Source organism: Lissotriton vulgaris, chromosome 7 (genome assembly GCF_964263255.1).
Source record: "Lissotriton vulgaris chromosome 7, aLisVul1.2, whole genome shotgun sequence".
Lineage (NCBI taxonomy): Eukaryota > Metazoa > Chordata > Amphibia > Caudata > Salamandridae > Lissotriton > Lissotriton vulgaris.
The window spans coordinates 46,087,067-46,109,950 of NC_141695.1; the positions used below are offsets into that span (position 1 = coordinate 46,087,067).

The window sequence follows — 22,884 nt, forward strand, 5'->3', positions numbered from 1 at the left end:
TATCTGTTTTATTTAGATTTCGAGGGTGCCTACCCCTCGTTTTACCCCCGAGATCACCGCCGCGGCCCGAGCCGCCTCAAGATGGCCGCCGCCTGGTTGTGGGCGGGGCCGGGAGGACTTGGTTTCCGCTTACCCCTGCCTGGGGGAAGCGTTCGATGTGTTCGCCCGGTACCGCCCGGTCTCCCGAACAAGAGAGCCTCAGCCGGGGCGCATCACATGACTGCAGTCTTGTGACTACCTCAGCAGCAGAGCACGGCCGCTTCCTCCACTGCTGGGAGTTTGCTGTGAGTTTGTGGCTGCCGTGGAGCAGGGCGGGGAGCTGCAGGATCAGCAGGTAGGAGTGCCCGGGGAGGCAGCGGAACGGAGCTGCCGGGAGGAGCATGGATAACAAGCCCCTGCTGGAGCAGCGACCGCCCGCCTACAGCCCTGCGGGGCAGGAAGGCTATGGGCAGCACAGCTATGGGGCCATTAACCCGCCGCCGCCGGGCTTCCAGCCAGCCCAGCCAGGCTTCCAGGCTCCGCCTCCGTACCCCTACCCCAACGCCGTGGCCACAGGTTATGCTACTCCACTCCCACACCCGCCATATCCAAGCACATATACGATCATTCAGCAGCCGACTACTACCACCTCCGTTGTTGTGGTTGGCGGATGCCCAGCGTGCAGGGTTGGAGGATGACTTCACCTGCTGCGGGATCCTGTGTGCGATAATATTCTTCCCTATTGGTATTCTCTTTTGCCTCGCGTTAAAGCAGAGAAGATGCCCCAACTGTGGTGCAACCTTTGGGTAGGAAGAGTGGACAGACCAGACCTTTGCGGCCAATACTGCTGATGTACTTTTTTTCTCCATCCGATATAAATGTCCAGTTCTGTGTACACCATTAATTGATTAAAGATATTTCTATTGGAAAGTGTGATTTGATAGTTACTGCATGCAAATCAATTTGTTTCACCAGAGCAGTTGTGACGCACACAAGCAACCTGGTGCTACCACGTATAAATTGTGCCTTTCACATGGCTTGTGGGGGAAAAGGAGGGTGGGTAAAAAACTGCTGATGATTGCAGCTCAGCCCCCCATAATTTCCATAGGAAAGTTTTTAGAACTAAATGGTGGAGTTTCTTTGGGGTTTGAAAAAGTGTAAGTTTGCATGATTGAAATCCCTTTACAACATGGATAAAATGTACAGTATGAATTTTTTATGAAGCAAACCTTTTTCAGATGTTTCAATATTAATGTATGTTTATGTTCACTGTGATTTGACTAAAGTTGAGTAAAAAGAAATTGTTGATTGGTAACTGGTGTTACGGATTTTGCGACCTGCCTTTGAAATAGGATGTGTTTAATAGGAATATTTGATTTATTTTTCTGCATTTTGAGACTGTTTCGTATGCCCTGGCATTTGGCCAACCTGGGGGGCAGCGACTGCTAAATGTGATTCTAATAAGAACCAATAGCAGATGGCGCAAATACAATTCTGTAGCATCCAAACTGCTATTCTACTATTGTTGACTGTCCACGAAATTTAGAAGCAGTAATCCTTTCATAAAAATATTTAATGAATGTGAGCTTGCACTTTTATTTTTTAAAAACCACAAATGTTTTGCTTAGTTGCGTTATAAATGTAAAATTTTATAAGAATGTTTAATAAACATTTCAAGATTGCAACTTCCTCACACACGGCAGAGTGGAATGAAGCGCCGTCGCAGCACTTACGGTCTCACCTCTCCGCACCTGCCCCCGTGGGCGTGGGCAGGCGCCCACAGTAAGACACGCGCTCAGAAGGGTGGAGGGGGCATTGGTAGTGTCGGGAATGACTGCTGGGGACAGAGGCTCCTCCGCTCTTGCAGTGATTGCGCTGTGTGTGGGGATCAGAGAATACTGGGGGGCTCTGAGGATTACACTCCTGGCAGTGCTGATGGTATTGTGGTAAGACCATAGGTCTGGTGGCAGGCGGAGGCTCTGAGGACGAGGAAGAGCTGACAGAAAGGCTGCAAGATTTCACAGATTCACTTTTTAGCTTGCCTGTTGCTATTATGGCGTGTTTATTCTAATTACTTGGGGCATTGATGGAGAATGGAGGGCGTTGTAGTAGATAAGCTACGCGTGTAATAGCAGGAAAAGGAGTCCAGTTGTGCGAAGTGCTCATTAGCGATCGGCTGGAATTATCTCCATAACAATGTTTGCTTTCACTACAAGACTTCCAGTTAATTGCAATTATCGCGGGATGGCTATGAAGGGAGGGAAGACAGCAGGTGCTCGGCTTCTCTGGTCATGTGATGGTTTCTTTGCAGTAGCACCTCAGGCATAATCACCTGCATGTCTGCGTGCACGTGTGCTAAATGAGACCCCCACCCCCTATACTCTCCCCCTATACCCGCTCTGCTCGGCCTCCCGTCTCCGCATGAGACACTATGCACTGTCTTCTTCTTTGTGAATCTCCAGCTCCATTACTCTGTGTTTCTGGAACATCACAAGGCCGGGCTACTATCCAGATACTTGGGTCCGCACGCTGTTTCGCAGCTACCTATCATGTCGTGAGAGGTTTATGATCTCATAAAACATAAGCATGTTGAATAAGCTGCTTTTTGCATTACTTTGCAAACATGATGTTTAAAAGGAAATACATCATGTCTAAGCTCTGTAGACTAATGTATTACCTGTAGGTAATATGTGCGTGACGCCATACCCAGGGGTTCGATTCCCGCCTATACCATTCAGCTTTTCATACTTCTGAGGTCGATAAAATTAAAATGACTACCATTATGCGGGGGTACATTAAGGAAGTGATATTCCATCCCAAGATGTCATAAGGAGTGAATGTGTGTGAGCTTTATTTTACACACACACTGAACGTTAAAGTTTCGAAATCGGGTTTAACAATCTGTTTCTGATGTCTGCATTTATTCAATGGATTTTTGTTACATGGTGTGTATTTTTCTTAGCGATCCGTAATGGTGTGATTAACAGACACAAATTGAGAGTGCAATGCAGTGGCGGCTGGTGACATTTAAAACACCCAGCCACCCTCCCACCCACCATTCATGCACCCCATCCATCCACCCACCCATCCATCCATCCTGCATCCATCCATCATTCATGCATCCATTCACCCATCTATCATGCATGCATCCATCCATGCATCCACCCAACAATCATTCATCCATCATGCATCCAACCATCGTTCATGCATCAAAAATCGGATCCCTAGGGCTGCTCAGGTGGTCCCACAAGGATATTAACATATTTAAACGTTATCCGCTAATAGAATTAGCATTTTCAAAACCTTGCAAATTCACTGAAAAACCCATAGGTTTCTGGCCTTATATATATATATATATATTAGCTTTTAAAAAACAATGAAATTCACTGAAAAAACCATAGGTTATACACTATATATAGTTAGGAATTAGCCTTTAAAAAACCAATGAAATTCACTAATAAAACCATAGGTTTTAGGCCTTATATAGTTAGGAATTAACATTTAAAAAACCATTGAAATTCCTCCTTTATAGTTAGCTGGACATCGTTCATGCATCAAAAATCGGATCCCTAGGGCTGCTCAGGTGGTCCCACAAGGACATTAACATATTTAAACGTTATCCGCTAATAGAATTAGCATTTTCAAAACCTTGCAAATTCACTGAAAAAACCATAGGTTTCTGGCCTTATATATATATATATATTAGCTTTTAAAAAACCAATGAAATTCACTGAAAAAACCATAGGTTATACACTATATATAGTTAGGAATTAGCCTTTAAAAAACCAATGAAATTCACTAAAAAAACATAGGTTTTAGGCCTTATATAGTTAGGAATTAACATTTAAAAAACCATTGAAATTCCTCCTATATAGTTAGCTGGACATTTTTTTGATATAAAACCAATGAAATTCGACATATAGTTAGTTGCACTAACTATATATTTCGCGCATCCGCAATCCAATGCTGATGATGTCACATATTACATCATTCATGACATGGTCAGTGACACCTCTGCCAAGTATTAGAAGCTTTACAACTAAATCAAATTGTAAGTGGGCCCACCCACCAGTTAGGGAACTTACTAGATCCCATATTTGTTAACTGGGGGGAAGTAGAAGCGAAGAATCCCATCCCTATCCCCTGGTCGGATCATCACCTGGTACCTTTTACCATTCAAGTTCCTGAAGGCAGAGCCCGACCACCCACAGCACTGTATCATCTAAGGTGAAAATGGGCCTCCTTCTCCCAGTCTAAGTTCTGCGAGGAACTAACAAAAGGAGGCGACCCAGGGGGGGATGATGCAGACACGGCTAACTTCCATCTCTGCAAACGCATCAATGATGCACTAGATCTTACGGCCCCTCTATCCAAAACTAAACCTAGTGGTCGTGCTCAAAAAACCGCACCCTGGTTTAGTACTGAATTGCGCAATGCTAAAACCTTACTGAAGAGAGCAGAAAGGCAATGGCGTCGGGCTTTCTCCAAAGACGCTAGAGAGGTCTACCTGTCAGAGAGGCGACTCTACCATGGACTGATTAGAAAGGCGAAAACCACGCACTATGAGACTAAGATCAACGAAGCTGGTAACTCTACGAAGGAGTTATTTCTACTTTACAAAACTCTTTCTAGTGGAAAATCCGCCACTGTCCCTGATGACTGTTCGCCTGAGTCTTGTGACAGAATCGCAGATTTCTTTGCCGAAAAAATATCAAGAATTTACTCGCCTTTCCCAACTCAACCCACAAATGGGATAGAGTTTGTGATAAACCCAAGGGAAAGTGGAAACTTACCCACCCTGACCAACTTTGTCACCCCACCCACAGAAACTCTCCTAAAAATCTGAAGATCTGTAAAGTCAGGTTCCCCACGGGACCCTACCACTCCCAAACGCCTAAGAGACAGCCTGGGGGCCTTGGAGCCCTACATTAGGCATCTACTGGACGTGTCTTTTACTACAAAGACTGTGCCAAAAGAATGGAAAAAAGCGGTGGTCCTTCCTCTTAGAAAAAAACCAACCATCAGCTTTGATAAATTAGACAATTTGCGGCCCATCTCTCTCTTACCTTATCTGGCCAAGGTAGCCGAAAAAACGGTCAATATCCAACTTATGGATTTCATAGACAAAGCTGCCTTACTGCACGACACCCAATTTGGCTTCCACGGCTGTGGAATCCCTACGGCAGGGGGTGGATGAAGGTCACACTATGGCCCTTATCCTATTGGACCTGAGTGCGGCATTCGACACTGTAGCTCACTCCACCTTGCTACAGTGTCTGAATGATGGAGGTATAACTGGAGCCGCACTCCAATGGATCCAATCCTTCCTAACGGGGAGAAGTTTCCAGGTCCGTCAAGGGGACCACTACTCCCGAGACATAGAATTGGGACAGGGCGTTCCTCAGGGATCGTCCCTGAGCCCAACTCTTTTCAATCTCTATGTCTCCCCAGTGGCTCCAATCGTTGCGGGACACGGACTACAAATTGTAACCTATGCCGACGACACACAGCTGGTTGTCTCCCTCTCGCGTGCACCCGGCCTTGCTATGGACAGTTTCAGGGCTTGCATGCAAGATCTTGCTACCTGGATGTCCACAAATTGCCTGAAATTAAATGGCAACAAGACCGAGGTGCTCGTGGTGGGAGGCAGCCCATCTGTCTGGACGTCGGCATGGTGGCCACCATGCCTAGGTGAGGCCCCCACACCTCGGAAGGAAGTCAGAAACCTCGGGGTCTGGCTAGATGCTGACCTGTCTTTCGGACCACAGATTAACAGGGTGACGGGCATTTGCTTCAGCATTCTAAAAACTCTGCAGAAGGTCCTAATTCTCCTTCCTACGGCCGCCCGCAGAACGCTGGTGCACGCCCTTGTCACCTCACGCATGGACTTTGGCAACCTACTCTATATGGGAGCTACCTGTAAAGCGATAAATCAACTTCAGGTGCTACAGAATGCTGCAGCTCGCCTTATCTTAAACCTCCCAAAAAGATCGAACTCCAAGCCTGCCCTCCAGTCACTCCACTGGCTGCCAGTGAGGAGTAGAGTTGAATTTAAGTCCCTCTGTACCTGCCACCGTATCCTCGCTAAGAAGGCGCCAGCACCACTCCAGAACCTTATCACAAGGTATGCACCAACTCGTGCTCTGCGCTCCTCGCATGGAGGCTTACTTAAGGTCCCTAGGGTGAAAAAGGCCAGTATGGGAGGAAGATCCTTCCGATACCTGGCGGCAAAAAGCTGGAATACTTTACCTCTCAATCTCCGTCTGGACCCCTCCCAATCTAGTTTCTGGAGGAAATTAAAAACTCACCTCTTTTCAAAATAGTGGCCTCCTCCCCTACTTCTCTTTCAGAGTGCTTCAGTTCAGCACGGGGACACGCATTGTGCGTAACCAGGCGCTCTATAAATGCCCCTTAATAATAATAATTAATAATAATAATTACTTTGGATATAAAAGTGTTATGACTAATAGGTCACTTTTGACGCTGATCATAGGATAGCGCTTAATTGACTCCTTTCAACAATACTGGATTCCTTTTTGTGTCTATGTTTCATAAATATCTCAGTTTGGTAGGTTTCCATGGGTGGTGCACGAATACACGCCTATAATGAACAGATACCCAAATTGCAAAAAATGGTCTGTTTAGAGTGGAAACATTGTATCTCTCCATGTAGCATGTTACACACTTTCCTGTTGTGAGCAATATGTCCTCTCACACAAGTGGGTTACTGGTTTCATTGAGATATACATGTAGTAACTCTGGGTGGCAGGAAATATGTGCATCTCTTCCGAATCCACAACTTTTCTTCAGAGAAATGTGATGGAAACGTAAGTTTGAAAGGACTTCTGTGTACAGAATACACGCAAGTCACACCACCCTGGACTCCCGAATAGAATGTGAGGAAGCCTTCTAGGTAAAAAAAAAAAACGTTTCTATCAGGAGACATGTAGAAAAACAGAACAGTAGAACATCTATAATCACCAATTAATTCTATGCATTTGTGGCTTTTAAATGTAAGCCAGGGTGTAATAAAACCCATGTACTTCACACCTAGTTCCACCTCAAACTGCAAAATGTATGAAACAACAAAAGTTCAGAAAACTGGACTACACCTTTCGTAAAATGAGAAAAAGGTAGAAAAGGGTATTTTTAAATATAACTCTTCTTGTTTTTGAAAGCTGGAAAGAAAGTGGTCCTAGCAAACCTTCCATTGATGTCATTTTTAGAAAAAAAGCATGCTTCCCTGAACAGCACTTGTTTCCCAATTTTTCACAAGATCTACAGGATAAACAAAGCACCAGCTTCTCCAAGGGCTATTAAACCACTTCCAGAATTGATTTTTTCTCATATCCTCTCAAATAAGCAGAGAAGTAGGATTTGTCCAAAATTGTTTCCAAGATCATTTTGCTCTGATTCTGAATGTGGACGTAAAAGCAACTGAGAGACACAATCCCTGTTGGACATTGGACAGAAGCCTTTTAACTGATGCAGAATGTGTTCAGTATGATTTTTATTTTAAAATTTGTGGGCCTGCTTTAGGTCTGATCCATGGCCTGGTAGGAGCAGTTTAGCTAGGTCAATCAGGGGAACCCCCTGTGGCCTAGAGAACACCTTGCTGGATCCTTCGTGATAAAGTGGGATTGTGAAGGGCCCGCATCCTCAAGCTTACTGGAACTGTGACTGGCTGCCCAGTCTGGGCTTCCCATCCCACATGAACATCTGGTTGTTCATACAGGTTGGCTAGAGTGCTTACACCTTCTTGGGAGAACACCTAGAATAAGTGCATGTCACACTTACCCTGTCCCTACTAATCTGGAGGAAGGCCTCACCACTTTCTTGTAATCTGTGCACACTGGGGGAGAGGGGTTGAAGCTTGAGTGAATTTATCTGACCTCTTGGAGCTTTGGTTGAGATTAAAGGTTTGCGTGAGTTATCCTGAGGACTTTCAGAATTCTGAACACCAAGTTAGACCATATTGCTTAATTACTTTAGTTTTTTTAATTCATGCAAAATATCACCAGTGATATTGCCATGACCAATTTGGCACAAAAGGCATTCTAAATGTTGCACAGGTTTAATTTATCATACCGAACATACTTAGGTGTTATACTAACTAAAAACATGACTCAAATATGTCAACCATTCTTAAGCCAGGCATCAACACAGTGAATTCATTTAATATGGATTGATAGAGAAGCTTTGATTTGATGGTTGCTGGATGGGTAGTAAATGCAGGTTTCCTAATTGTTTGCAGTTTTTCGAGTGCGGTGGAAAAATCATGAAGCACATGATAGAATGCATATGTAAGTATCCCTGTAGCACAAACTCTGGTTTTTAAATATCCCTACAAAGGTAATCTGCATACTTTGGGAGAGATCCCAGATCTGGAGCAAGATGTGATTCCGATTAGAATGTTTAAGAATTGATATTGGTAATTTGGCATCAACATTGATAATTAGATCTTCAATACAGTACTAATTCATAGATTATCAGTTGACTACAGAATTCTTCATTGTGTAGTTAGCTTCACCACTTTTGTCGATGAGCATTGGATGTAGTATCCTTGAGACAAACACAGTGCAATAGTTAGGCATGCTATTAACACCCTATGCTCATTGAGCATAGTTCTAAAGATGGCCATACTCAATGGCATTTATTTGGTTCACTTGCACATGCATTAGTCTCTCATTGTGGTGTTTTATAACATGAAAAACTTCACTTTTTATCACCAGAATAAATGTTCCACAAACATTCGCTATTGCTCATAGAATATGCCTTCAATGTTCAATGTCCAAGGCCCCTTTTCTAGTTGTAACACTTTCTTTAATCTCACTTAAAACCTTTCATTTTGCTAAATCCAGCAAGTAATCAATGCTCAGAGTTCCCAGAAAATTACCTAAACAATGAGACTTCCATGATATCAAGATCCTAGAGCACCTGTTGACTTGAAGATCAGAATCTTTCCCCACATGGATCCCTCCTGCTTTCTCAGCCGCTGTTTGAAGTTTCCAGATTATCAAGCAGTTGAGGGAAGGCACAGCTCTTATTTAAAGGGTCTCTCACAAGATGGCTGCCTTGATTTTTTCAAGACAAGACTCACTGCAGTTACAAAATACAGCAAGACTTGCTCAAAGGTTCAGGACAAGTGAGAGAGTGGTTGTGTGACCTGGTTCTTGTGCAAAGAAGTCCCCACCTTGAGGAGGACATGATGACCACAGCCTCATTCCACAATGTGCCTTGCAACAGATATGGCTTTGGGCTTTTATTGAGCAGGGCGCCTGATCAGTCTTCTGTTTCCTCTTGTGTGAATAGTTGGAAATAGCCAATGGGTGGCTGATTTTGCAGTCACGACATCATTTTATAACACTTATAAAAAATATTGAGCAGCAGTTGTGGCAACGGGCACCTGTGACTAGTGCCTCTGTGTGATGCGAAAGGAATATATTGAGGCCTAAACATAAATTGCCATATGAAATGACCAAAAGCTTCTTCTGTGTCCAACGGAACATTGGTGATATAGCAAGCCATCAAAACAGTGCAATTATTTATTAATTTAGTTCATTTTTTGCTATGTTAAAGGGTGCTCCAAAACCAAAATGTTCACAGAGCTTTAAATAGTGCATCCATTGTAACACAAGAATGCTAAGTGAGAGATATATAACTATACATGTACTCACAACAGTAACACTGAGGAATTAAACAGAAGCTGAATTTGTTATACAATATATAAAGGAGTTTAGGAAAGGCCTTGAAAACCTAGAGTTTCACAGGAGAGAAATGGAAATCAGAATAGGAGATATATGTTGGATACTTCTTTATAGCTTATCATTTGGTTCCCTCCCTTGCTTACTTCACCCTTAATTGGAGACAACTTTTTAATGTACTCATGAAGGGTCTCATTTAAAGGTGGGGCAGAAACAAAGTTTATTTCTGTGTTCCAGGATCTGAGGTCTGTCTCTAGCTCTAGGACATGCAGACTGTCATCTGTTGCAGGAAGAGCTGAATGAAATGCTGCTGCTGTGAACGTGTAACAATTCATTATTGAACGAGTAGTTACGGGTTGTTTTTCAAACATTCATAAAAATTATTATTTTTTAATTTACATTTGCAAGTGTAAATCTTTATATATACATGATCCATTCCAAGGCATGTAAATTTCAGAGTAGACGCACTTAGCTGGGAAAACCGACATCTTATCAGAGGTATTAAATCTCAATTTCCATTTTGAATAGGGAAGTGATGGGACAAGGGATCAATCCTTTTATTTGCATCAGTCAAAACAATGTTTATCATTAGACACAATTTATTTAGCGGCTGATTACAGGTAGTTCAGTACGTGCAGAACCTTTGAATTAAACTATATTCCTGTCCTGGAGAAACCAAAATGTTGTCACCAGCAGATATAGCTTGGCTTGCCAACCATCTTTTCTCCTTCTTGTCTGGACTCATAGGAAGCATGTTCATCCTGATTGTGAATTTCATTTATTGGCTTAAAGGAAACACTGATTTTGCCTCTTGTGACCTGCTCCTCTCCAGCCTTGCACTCTGCAGTCTTGGGGACATATGTCTTGGCTTGAAACTCAATATTATTCTTATTTTTTCACAAGTTTTACTTCCTTTTGCTTATACACTGAAAGTGATCATAACAATCCTTGCTTGCCTTCGCTGCTGCAACTTCTGGTTCGGCACCTGGTTCTGCGTCTACTGCTGTGTGAAGATCGTGAGATTTACTCACCCCTTCCTAGTAATACTTGCAACAAGATTCTTGAAGAATATTCCTTGGGTGCTTCTGGCTACTGTGTTTGTATCCTTTGGTACATGCATACCCATAGCCACTTCTAATGAGATGAGAAAAGCAGTTAATAGTCTTTCTAATATTTCAAATTTCCAAGATAATAGTGACTCTGACAATGGTTCCTTCATAATATCGCAGATTAATTTGGATCTTTCTGTACTGAAATATGCATACTTTGTCAATATATCAATGGTCTATATAATATTCCTCTCTGCAGCTGTACCAATCCTCCTCACCCTCTGCAGACACGTGAAGCGGATGGGACAAAATGCTGACAGCTTCACCAATCCGAGCATGGACGCTCACCTGGGGGCAGTCAAAACAGTGGCCTCGCTCCTCATCCTTTATTCTTTGTTCTACTTGGCTCATTGTGGGAGATTCTTGAAGGATTATTTAACTGAAAGCATAGTAGAGTCTGTAGCGACTGTCATGCGTGGCTACTTTCCTGCAGCGAGCTGCACAATCTTAATATTTGGGATATCCAGATTAAAAATTACATTTTGTAGTATGATTTCACACATACTGTGTTCTGAGAGGGGAGGAGTATGAAGGGAATGGCTTTGCATTGTTAGTTACATTGAGTGTGAATTTGAGCTACAGGGAAAACTTCAACTTGGATTTAATTCAATAAATATACATAGGTGCAGATATATATTAGCAGCACAATATTAAACAGCATATTTGTTTTGGTAAAGTAGCAATATCATAATATGTATCACAATCCTCTCTGGATCTCAAATCTTTATTTGCCTGTGGTTTTAGTTGAAGCAATCAAGTAAAGGCATTTTTCACAAGCAGCATTGCCAATATTGGAACAAAACAACATGCATCTCGAATACCATAATTTTGTTGTATAGGTGTATAATACCTTTGAAGAGAACTGTGCAAACCCCTGTGATTGATTCTGAGGTCAATGATCCACCAATGCAATGGGATTAGCTGACTTGGATGCACATAACATTAACATTGAGTTGAGCCCTGCGCATTTTCTACACTAGAAGAGCTGAAAAATTCACTCTGTTCACAATTCTATCTGTTTTTTTAGCACTTACTTTGTTCTGGTGTCATGCTGAGGGATTTGAAAATATGAGTTTTCCACTGTAAAATGTACTTTTCTAAACACAACAGTGCATCAATAATGTTTTAATCAGGAGATGCGGCACAAGTAAATATAAAGGTGCACATTGTCAATGATAAATACACCAGATGAAAATATTTGTACAATGGTGCTCAAATATATGCTAAAAGTGAATTATAGTGAATTATATTGTTATTGTAGCAGCCTAATAAAACATATGAATTGCTGGAAACTTGAAAATAAAAAGTGCTTTGACCATTATAAGGTTTACCAGTGTGATGTATTTTTTGCCAATTACACCTTTTTGTTTTGTATTGCTCCAGATTTTTGCCTCAAGTGTTTTTGCTGCCTATAGAACTTTCTTGCTAACACCTGGTAAAGTACCTGTGCTCTATCTTTCAACGTTATGAAAGTGGCATTTCCCTTACTGGCATAATTAACAGCTCTACAAGTCCCTAGTTTATGGTATTAGAGTTTCCCAAGAGTTTCTTCAGGACTGTAGTCTAAATGTCACGTTTACTGGGGCACCACTTGTGCCACCTACTATTGTGACAGTGTAAACATGACTGTCCTCCTACCACTTGTACCGTGGCTGGGTAGAATTAAATTGCAAATTTGACCTGTCAAAATAACACCTTTAGACAGGCCTAAATCTTCCTTTTAAATATTTATAAGTCACCCATGAATAGGCCTTACTGTCCATAAGGGAGTATGCATGGTATGCAAAAGTAAAACATGGGAACATTAATGTCAGCCCTATAGCTCTTTTCACTGTAGCAGGACTGGCTGCTCCATGGGTAAAATTGGGATACAATATTACATTTAATACTTTCTTAGGCTAAGAAGCTGTTACAGCATTCATGTTTGGACCTTCTCATGGATCACCCTCCCTTGGCTCAAGCCATCTGTAGCATGTGGTCTCTCTCACGAAAATTTAAAAGCCTACCTCAATTTGTCCAGGGTGGTGCTCGAGGGAGAGGAGAGTGGCCAAGCATTCTGTAGGCCATGTCCACAGAAAAATATTTTGGGACCTCCAGTGCAAGCCAGTTTTTTATGAACAGTTCCTCATGTTCTGGAATCCTCACCTTTCCACATTTTTGCTTCCTGAACACCCCTCTGCCAAAACTGCCCGGCGCCAGAGCAACTCAACATCCTCCTGCAGGCCCTTTTTTGCTTTGGCAATTCCTGTACCATAAGACACAACACAGTAATCATGGGCTCATTGCTGTTAACTGCCAGTCAGCTTCCTTTGATCTGCTATTAGGAGGTTTAAGCCCATGCTACTCTATGTTAGCCTCAAGGGTAAGTTTGGATCATGGTGCCTGGCTCGGTTAAACTCAGAGCCAACCCCACTTGTGGCGCGATCTCCGTCACTGTTGCTCTCCCGCCATGAGCTGGGTGGGTTCTCTGCTTGCAGCACTTCCCGGAGCTCAGTGTCCTCTGTAGCTGTCCAACAGCATCCGCTCATCCTCGAGACCTGATTTCTCTATCTCCAGGCCCTACCCCCAGGTCACTGTGCCATCGGGATAGTCCTTGTTTCCTGGGCCACGTTCATCAGGCTTCCACAGACGCCTACCCATGCCTGGTCACTAAGAACCATTTTTGAGTCACCACTTGAAAACGTCTATTTCAATAGAAACAAGCATTGTAAAAGCCCATAGGTCTTGTGTTGTCCGATAGCCTTTTGCCCATTTTGGTTTGTTTTTTTCGTGGCTTTACTGTTCAAAAAGCTGCCGGGTGTTTGTCAATCTAAATGAAACACTGACTAAATGACAATTGCTTTTTGATCTCAAAAAAGCACACATTACCATAGGACTCCTAGGCACCCAAGGGAACTTTTTTGTGTGAGCATGTGCTTATTGAAAAATGGAGGGATGCTGTCACTCATAGGGAAGTCAGCCAATATCTGAAGTGGGCTGATGCATTCCTCCATGACGCATGCTTAAGTGGGGTTGGAGAACACAATCATAGACAAATGGATGAAGTGTGGCTAAAAACCTTTATGTCTTTCATGGAATTTAAGTAGAATCAAGGGGTCATGACTAATACCCGCCAAAAGAGCAAATTGTTCTGCATTGGCTGCTAGAAAGACTGAAGGCAAGAAGGAAAGAATATCAACAAGAAGGAACGAAAGCAGGAACGAAGAAAAGATAGAAGGAAAGCAAGAAATGAGAAAGAAAGAAAGAAAGAAAGAAAGAAGGAAAGAAAGAAAGAAAGAAAGAAAGAAAGAAAGAAAGAAAGAAAGAAAGAAAGAAAGAAAGAAAGAAAGAAAGAAAGAAAGAAAGAAAGAAAGAAAGAAAGAAAGAAAGAAAGAAAGAAGGAAAGAAAGAAAGAAAGAAAGAAAGAAGGAAAGAAAGAAAGATAGAAAGAAAGATAGAAAGAAAGAAAGAAAGAAAGAAAGAAAGAAAGAAAGAAAGAAAGAAAGAAGGAAAGAAAGAAAGAAAGAAAGATAGAAAGAAAGAAAGATAGAAAGAAAGAAAGAAAGAAAGATAGAAAGAAAGAAAGAAAGAAAGAAAGAAAGAAGGAAAGAAAGAAAGATAGAAAGAAAGAAAGAAAGAAAGATAGAAAGAAAGAAAGAAAGAAAGAAAGAAAGAAAGAAAGAAAGAAAGAAAGAAAGAAAGGAAAGAAAGATAGAAAGAAAGAAAGAAAGAAAGATAGAAAGAAAGAAAGAAAGAAAGAAAGAAAGAAAGAAGGAAAGAAAGAAAGAAAGAAAGAAAGAAGGAAAGAAAGAAAGATAGAAAGAAAGAAAGAAAGAAAGATAGAAAGAAAGAAAGAAAGAAAGAAAGAAAGAAAGAAAGAAAGAAAGAAAGAAAGAAGGAAAGAAAGAAAGATAGAAAGAAAGAAAGAAAGAAAAGATAGAAAGAAAGAAAGAAAGAAAGAAAGAAAGAAAGAAGGAAAGAAAGAAAGATAGAAAGAAAGAAAGAAAGAAAGAAAGAAAGATTCTTCTAATGTAGGATAAGACTACTGTCTCCCCCTATGCCCTCCTAGCCTGGCATGGATTTGTACCTCCTGTCCTTGTCTTCCGCACCACCTATTGCCCACCAATTTCCCACTAAATATAGTGTGAAAGGGTCCTTACTCACAAGGAGCATTAAGCCTCGTTAAGTAGCTTAATGCCGCCTTGTCAATAATATTTACAACAAGGGGTGGTGAGGGACAGAGTCTCTGAATTAAACAGAATACTCTCACCCAGTCAAGAGATCAGGGCTAGATCCAACACCGTTTTTTAGCTCACTGCACCATCCCAGTTTCAGAACCTGGCTGTATGCAAATTAGTCTGTTCCTGTCCCAGTGCATGATGGGAACAGGGCAAACCAAACTACAAAAGCCAATTCTTACACTGGGAAGGAAACAAGCTACCGGGGACCGGTTTCTGGCATTTCAGCCTCTTCGGCCCGGCTTGCTTGAATCCTGATGGTGCAATGAGCAAGGGACTCACATCTGAGTATACCCTTCCACGCTTAGGGTGGACAAAAATATTTACAACAAGGGGTGGTGAGGGACAGAGTCTCTGAATTAAACAGAATACTCTCACCCAGTCAAGAGATCAGGGCTAGATCCAACACCGTTTTTTAGCTCACTGCACCATCCCAGTTTCAGAACCTGGCTGTATGCAAATTAGTCTGTTCCTGTCCCAGTGCATGATGGGAACAGGGCAAACCAAACTACAAAAGCCAATTCTTACACTGGGAAGGAAACAAGCTACCGGGGACCGGTTTCTGGCATTTCAGCCTCTTCGGCCCGGCTTGCTTGAATCCTGATGGTGCAATGAGCAAGGGACTCACATCTGAGTATACCCTTCCACGCTTAGGGTGGACAAAAATATTTACAACAAGGGGTGGTGAGGGACAGAGTCTCTGAATTAAACAGAATACTCTCACCCAGTCAAGAGATCAGGGCTAGATCCAACACCGTTTTTTAGCTCACTGCACCATCCCAGTTTCAGAACCTGGCTGTATGCAAATTAGTCTGTTCCTGTCCCAGTGCATGATGGGAACAGGGCAAACCAAACTACAAAAGCCAATTCTTACACTGGGAAGGAAACAAGCTACCGGGGACCGGTTTCTGGCATTTCAGCCTCTTCGGCCCGGCTTGCTTGAATCCTGATGGTGCAATGAGCAAGGGACTCACATCTGAGTATACCCTTCCACGCTTAGGGTGGACAAAAATATTTACAACAAGGGGTGGTGAGGGACAGAGTCTCTGAATTAAACAGAATACTCTCACCCAGTCAAGAGATCAGGGCTAGATCCAACACCGTTTTTTAGCTCACTGCACCATCCCAGTTTCAGAACCTGGCTGTATGCAAATTAGTCTGTTCCTGTCCCAGTGCATGATGGGAACAGGGCAAACCAAACTACAAAAGCCAATTCTTACACTGGGAAGGAAACAAGCTACCGGGGACCGGTTTCTGGCATTTCAGCCTCTTCGGCCCGGCTTGCTTGAATCCTGATGGTGCAATGAGCAAGGGACTCACATCTGAGTATACCCTTCCACGCTTAGGGTGGACAAAAATATTTACAACAAGGGGTGGTGAGGGACAGAGTCTCTGAATTAAACAGAATACTCTCACCCAGTCAAGAGATCAGGGCTAGATCCAACACCGTTTTTTAGCTCACTGCACCATCCCAGTTTCAGAACCTGGCTGTATGCAAATTAGTCTGTTCCTGTCCCAGTGCATGATGGGAACAGGGCAAACCAAACTACAAAAGCCAATTCTTACACTGGGAAGGAAACAAGCTACCGGGGACCGGTTTCTGGCATTTCAGCCTCTTCGGCCCGGCTTGCTTGAATCCTGATGGTGCAATGAGCAAGGGACTCACATCTGAGTATACCCTTCCACGCTTAGGGTGGACAAAAATATTTACAACAAGGGGTGGTGAGGGACAGAGTCTCTGAATTAAACAGAATACTCTCACCCAGTCAAGAGATCAGGGCTAGATCCAACACCGTTTTTTAGCTCACTGCACCATCCCAGTTTCAGAACCTGGCTGTATGCAAATTAGTCTGTTCCTGTCCCAGTGCATGATGGGAACAGGGCAAACCAAACTACAAAAGCCAATTCTTACACTGGGAAGGAAACAAGCTACCGGGGACCGGTTTCTGGCATTTCAGCCTCTTCGGCCCGGCTTGCTTGAATCCTGATGGTGCAATGAGCAAGGGACTCACATCTGAGTATACCCTTCCACGCTTAGGGTGGACAAAAATATTTACAACAAGGGGTGGTGAGGGACAGAGTCTCTGAATTAAACAGAATACTCTCACCCAGTCAAGAGATCAGGGCTAGATCCAACACCGTTTTTTAGCTCACTGCACCATCCCAGTTTCAGAACCTGGCTGTATGCAAATTAGTCTGTTCCTGTCCCAGTGCATGATGGGAACAGGGCAAACCAAACTACAAAAGCCAATTCTTACACTGGGAAGGAAACAAGCTACCGGGGACCGGTTTCTGGCATTTCAGCCTCTTCGGCCCGGCTTGCTTGAATCCTGATGGTGCAATGAGCAAGGGACTCACATCTGAGTATACCCTTCCACGCTTAGGGTGGACAAAAATATTTACAACAAGGGGTGGTGAGGGACAGAGTCTCTGAATTAAACAGAATACTCTCACCCAGTCAAGAGATCAGGGCTAGATCCAACACCGTTTTTTAGCTCACTGCACCATCCCAGTTTCAGAACCTGGCTGTATGCAAATTAGTCTGTTCCTGTCCCAGTGCATGATGGGAACAGGGCAAACCAAACTACAAAAGCCAATTCTTACACTGGGAAGGAAACAAGCTACCGGGGACCGGTTTCTGGCATTTCAGCCTCTTCGGCCCGGCTTGCTTGAATCCTGATGGTGCAATGAGCAAGGGACTCACATCTGAGTATACCCCGGTAGCTTGTCTCCTTTCTGGTGAAGAATTGGCTTGGTAGTTTGGTCTGCCCTGTTCCCATGATGCACTGGGCCAGGGACAGACTAATTTGCATATAGCCAGGTTCTGAGCTGGGATGGGGCAGTGAGATAAATAACGGTGATGGATCAAGCCCTGATCTTTGGACTGGGTAAGAGTGGTCTGTTTAATTCAGACACTCTGTTCATCACCACCCCCTTTTCTGTATCGTTTTTGGCCACTATAGGTGTGGCAGGGTATACTCAGACATGAGTCCCTTTCTCACTGCTCCATCAGGATTCAAGCAAGCCGGGCCGAAGAGGCTGAAATGCCAGAAACCGGTCCCCGGTAGCTTGTCTCCTTTCTGGTGAAGAATTGGCTTGGTAGTTTGGTCTGCCCTGTTCCCATGATGCACTGGGCCAGGGACAGACTAATTTGCATATAGCCAGGTTCTGAGCTGGGATGGGGCAGTGAGATAAATAACGGTGATGGATCAAGCCCTGATCTTTGGACTGGGTAAGAGTGGTCTGTTTAATTCAGACACTCTGTTCATCACCACCCCCTTTTCTGTATCGTTTTTGGCCACTATAGGTGTGGCAGGGTATACTCAGACATGAGTCCCTTTCTCACTGCTCCATCAGGATTCAAGCAAGCCGGGCCGAAGAGGCTGAAATGCCAGAAACCGGTCCCCGGTAGCTTGTCTCCTTTCTGGTGAAGAATTGGCTTGGTAGTTTGGTCTGCCCTGTTCCCATGATGCACTGGGCCAGGGACAGACTAATTTGCATATAGCCAGGTTCTGAGCTGGGATGGGGCAGTGAGATAAATAACGGTGATGGATCAAGCCCTGATCTTTGGACTGGGTAAGAGTGGTCTGTTTAATTCAGACACTCTGTTCATCACCACCCCCTTTTCTGTATCGTTTTTGGCCACTATAGGTGTGGCAGGGTATACTCAGACATGAGTCCCTTTCTCACTGCTCCATCAGGATTCAAGCAAGCCGGGCCGAAGAGGCTGAAATGCCAGAAACCGGTCCCCGGTAGCTTGTCTCCTTTCTGGTGAAGAATTGGCTTGGTAGTTTGGTCTGCCCTGTTCCCATGATGCACTGGGCCAGGGACAGACTAATTTGCATATAGCCAGGTTCTGAGCTGGGATGGGGCAGTGAGATAAATAACGGTGATGGATCAAGCCCTGATCTTTGGACTGGGTAAGAGTGGTCTGTTTAATTCAGACACTCTGTTCATCACCACCCCCTTTTCTGTATCGTTTTTGGCCACTATAGGTGTGGCAGGGTATACTCAGACATGAGTCCCTTTCTCACTGCTCCATCAGGATTCAAGCAAGCCGGGCCGAAGAGGCTGAAATGCCAGAAACCGGTCCCCGGTAGCTTGTCTCCTTTCTGGTGAAGAATTGGCTTGGTAGTTTGGTCTGCCCTGTTCCCATGATGCACTGGGCCAGGGACAGACTAATTTGCATATAGCCAGGTTCTGAGCTGGGATGGGGCAGTGAGATAAATAACGGTGATGGATCAAGCCCTGATCTTTGGACTGGGTAAGAGTGGTCTGTTTAATTCAGACACTCTGTTCATCACCACCCCCTTTTCTGTATCGTTTTTGGCCACTATAGGTGTGGCAGGGTATACTCAGACATGAGTCCCTTTCTCACTGCTCCATCAGGATTCAAGCAAGCCGGGCCGAAGAGGCTGAAATGCCAGAAACCGGTCCCCGGTAGCTTGTCTCCTTTCTGGTGAAGAATTGGCTTGGTAGTTTGGTCTGCCCTGTTCCCATGATGCACTGGGCCAGGGACAGACTAATTTGCATATAGCCAGGTTCTGAGCTGGGATGGGGCAGTGAGATAAATAACGGTGATGGATCAAGCCCTGATCTTTGGACTGGGTAAGAGTGGTCTGTTTAATTCAGACACTCTGTTCATCACCACCCCCTTTTCTGTATCGGCCTTGTCAATAAGGCAAAGCCCCTATCGCCACAGGAATGTTAAAAAAGTGACATTCCTGGGGTAATTAAGACTTCAAAGTACCCCTGTGATTCTTAATCATGAAGATCAAAATCTTATCTCTCCAGTTCTGACAGCAAGAAATAGATGAGCCAGAGGAGGAAACCCCTTGTAGTAGATTTGTCATAGCAGGGAAGCGCGGGTTCTAGTTCTCTTTGACCAAAGCCAGATTTCTCCTCCCAATATCAGTAACAAAGCAAAACCAAAGGGGATGATAGACAGAGTGTTGAACATTGCAAGCACTCACCTCCAGTCAACTGATCTGGGTTTAATCCATCATTATTCTTTAGGTCTCTCTGCCTCACCTCCACTCAAGCTAGCCTGGCTGATGACAGCTGATTAGCCAGAAATTGGTCCCAGGATGCTTGTTTCCAGTCCAGGGAAGACATGGCTTGGCAGTTTGGGCTGGACTGTTTCCATGAGGCACAGGGTCAGACTGATGTGCATATGGCCATGTCTGAACTGGGGTGGAGGAGTGAGCTAAAAATAATGATGATTGATTAAACCAAGATCAGTTGACTGGGGGTGAGTGCTTGCATTGTCAAGATCATCCTCTTTGGTTTTGCTTTGTTCGCCCTGAGTTGGCAGGGTATTCCCAGACGTGGGTCCCTTGCTCACTTTGTCACTGGATTCAAGCTAGACTGGCTGGGGAGGGCTGATTAGCCAGAAACCGGTCCTAGGATGCTTGTTTCCGGTCCAGGGAAGACATGGCTTGGCAGTTCGGGCTGAACTGTTCCCATGAGGCACAGGGTTAGACTGATTCGCAATGGCCATGTCTAAACTGGGGTGGCGGAGTGAGCTGACGAATGGTGATGGATTAAACCCAGATCAGTTGACTGGGGGTGAGTGCTTGCAATGTTCAACACTCCGTCCATCATCACCTTTGTTTTGCTTTGTATCCTAGAAGTCAGAACTCATTGGTATGTATTAGCTCTAGAATTAGTACAGTGATCTAAGTAACAGATGGAGTGATTGAAGGAACCATAACTGTACCAGCCATGTGTATTTACATATAAATGGCATAATATTTGATACAAACGTATGCGACTAGCATTGTTATCCAGGTTGGTGCACCTGAGCCACCAAGGGCCGTATTATGAAAGTGCCCCGGGAGGGCAACAGGTGTTTGCGACCGCTTTGTGCTCCCCCATGGGCGCTTCAATATTACAGAAGGGTCAGCAGATATTTGTGCTGCCTCGTCTTTAATACTGATAGCGCATGTGCACATAAAGCGCCAAGGCCATGTTCAGGGGGGGGGGGGTCCCTCATTTGCATTGGGGTGAGCCCCATGCAAATGAGGGAATCCCTTTGTCTCTGCACCCATGCTGTATTACATATGCAGGCTCAGAGGCAAGGAAGCTTTCAAAAAGCTTTGGTTGCACTGACAGTGTGCCACCTAAAATGTGGCACACTGTCAGTGTGCCTCCTGAGAGCAGCCCTCTGAAAAGGGAGGAGACCATGGACCCCTACCGACATCCCCTTGCACGCGGATGCAGTCACTAACTGCACCCACCTGCAAGGAGATCTTTAATCCCCTTTAAAAGTGTAGGCAGCATGCTGCCTGCACTGTGAAAACACAGATCGGCTTCAAAGCAGCCGCTCCATTTTTCACAGGAATGTGGGGTCAGCTCATTCTATGTAAGAGGGTGCACTTTATCTATTTGCGCCCAGCACACCTGTTTTGAGGTTACACTTGGTGGAAAAAGGGAAAGTACTGCCTTTACATAATATGGCACCTGGAGTTGTGTTCCCACCATCACTGCACAGCCTTGAAACCTCAGGCCCCTATGGCTGCTTGGTGGATAGAGTGAACACACAGGCCTACCTGCTCTGAGATGAGAGAAGGGAAAGGCCTACTGAGGTGCAGTCTGAGTGAGATATAGCAATATTTATCAAACCACCAATATTAGTGTTTTAGACAGTCCAGAGAACAATCTTTCTGAGCTCCTCTGAAAATTTGCTGGGAGAAGAAGAACAACAGTGTTATATACACACCAGACAGCACACAAGGGTAGCACCATGTGCTTAAAACAACAGCCCAGGCTGGTCAAGCAGTCTATTCCTAATTGTGCCAGTCTACCAAAGAATTGTGCTGGGTAGAGCATCCATGAGGAGGCCGTACTGTCTGGAATATCTGCTTTTGCTTGGCACCACTGCCTGCCCCCAGGGAAGCATGCTCACTAAAGTACACTTAGGAAAGTTTGGGAAGTCAGCCAAAAAACCTGGGCCTCTGGGCATTATTTGAGGATGCAGGGACCACTGAGAATAATCGGTGTGTGGCACACCCACTTTCCCTACCAAACTGCTGTATAGCCACTAGCCAGAGTGATAGAGCGAGAATTTCGAGTGAATTATCTGACCTATCTGAGTCCTTTTTGCCGTAAAACCTCAAATGAGCCCTCATGTGGACTTTCAGGGACTTCGGCTATTTTGCCCCCCAATCATTTGCTATTCAGCATGCAATCAGATGGCTAGACTCATAGACTGGCCATTTAGTCACATTATGCCTTCCAAAGTGAGATGCTGATTGACATTCAGAGAGCCATCCATTATGGAGGAAAACTACAGGGTGGTGGTTGGAGCCCTGACCAGGGTTCAGGCCTTGTTCAAACACAACGGCCTCCGAGAACTTTGACTCGGGCTAGGTCACAGTGTTTTTTACCCTCATGAAGCAGTGGAGCTCTGCTTGGACTGAGAGAAACCTATGCTGAACATGTTATGATGTAAGGGCATGCAAATTGAGCCCAGAATCAAGGTCCAACACTGTCCTCGGACCTGATTAAGCTCTCCACATCAGCCTATTTAGAGCCTAGTGAGAGGTTTCCACCAGGGTAGCATACATAATGTACTTCACCACCCAGTCGGACTGTATTACATCCACCAAACTCTAGATCAAGCCATCTATTTTTTAAGTATTTCGAGGTATAGGGGGCCATGCCCCCGGACCTGCTGGAACCTTGCCTAGAGTTCCAGTCAAAGCTTTTAGCCCAACCAAGCAGAGGAACTCCCACTGGCCTGCTGAGCCTCAGGTGCTTGGTTAAACCACAGAGTGGAAAAAGGAAGCCATTGACAAAGGTGGAAGTCCCTGGGACTGGTGGAGCTCTAATCTGGGTCAGGTGAGAGCTTTCCACTCCACCAAACGAAGGGAA

At 44.3% G+C, this 22,884-nt stretch overlaps 1 pseudogene; it reads left to right on the forward strand.

Moving 5' to 3' along the window:
* The first annotated feature begins 380 nt into the window (after positions 1-380).
* LOC147700682 (membrane protein BRI3 pseudogene) lies at positions 381-871 on the forward strand (annotated as a pseudogene).
* Positions 872-22,884: the final 22,013 nt, after the last annotated feature.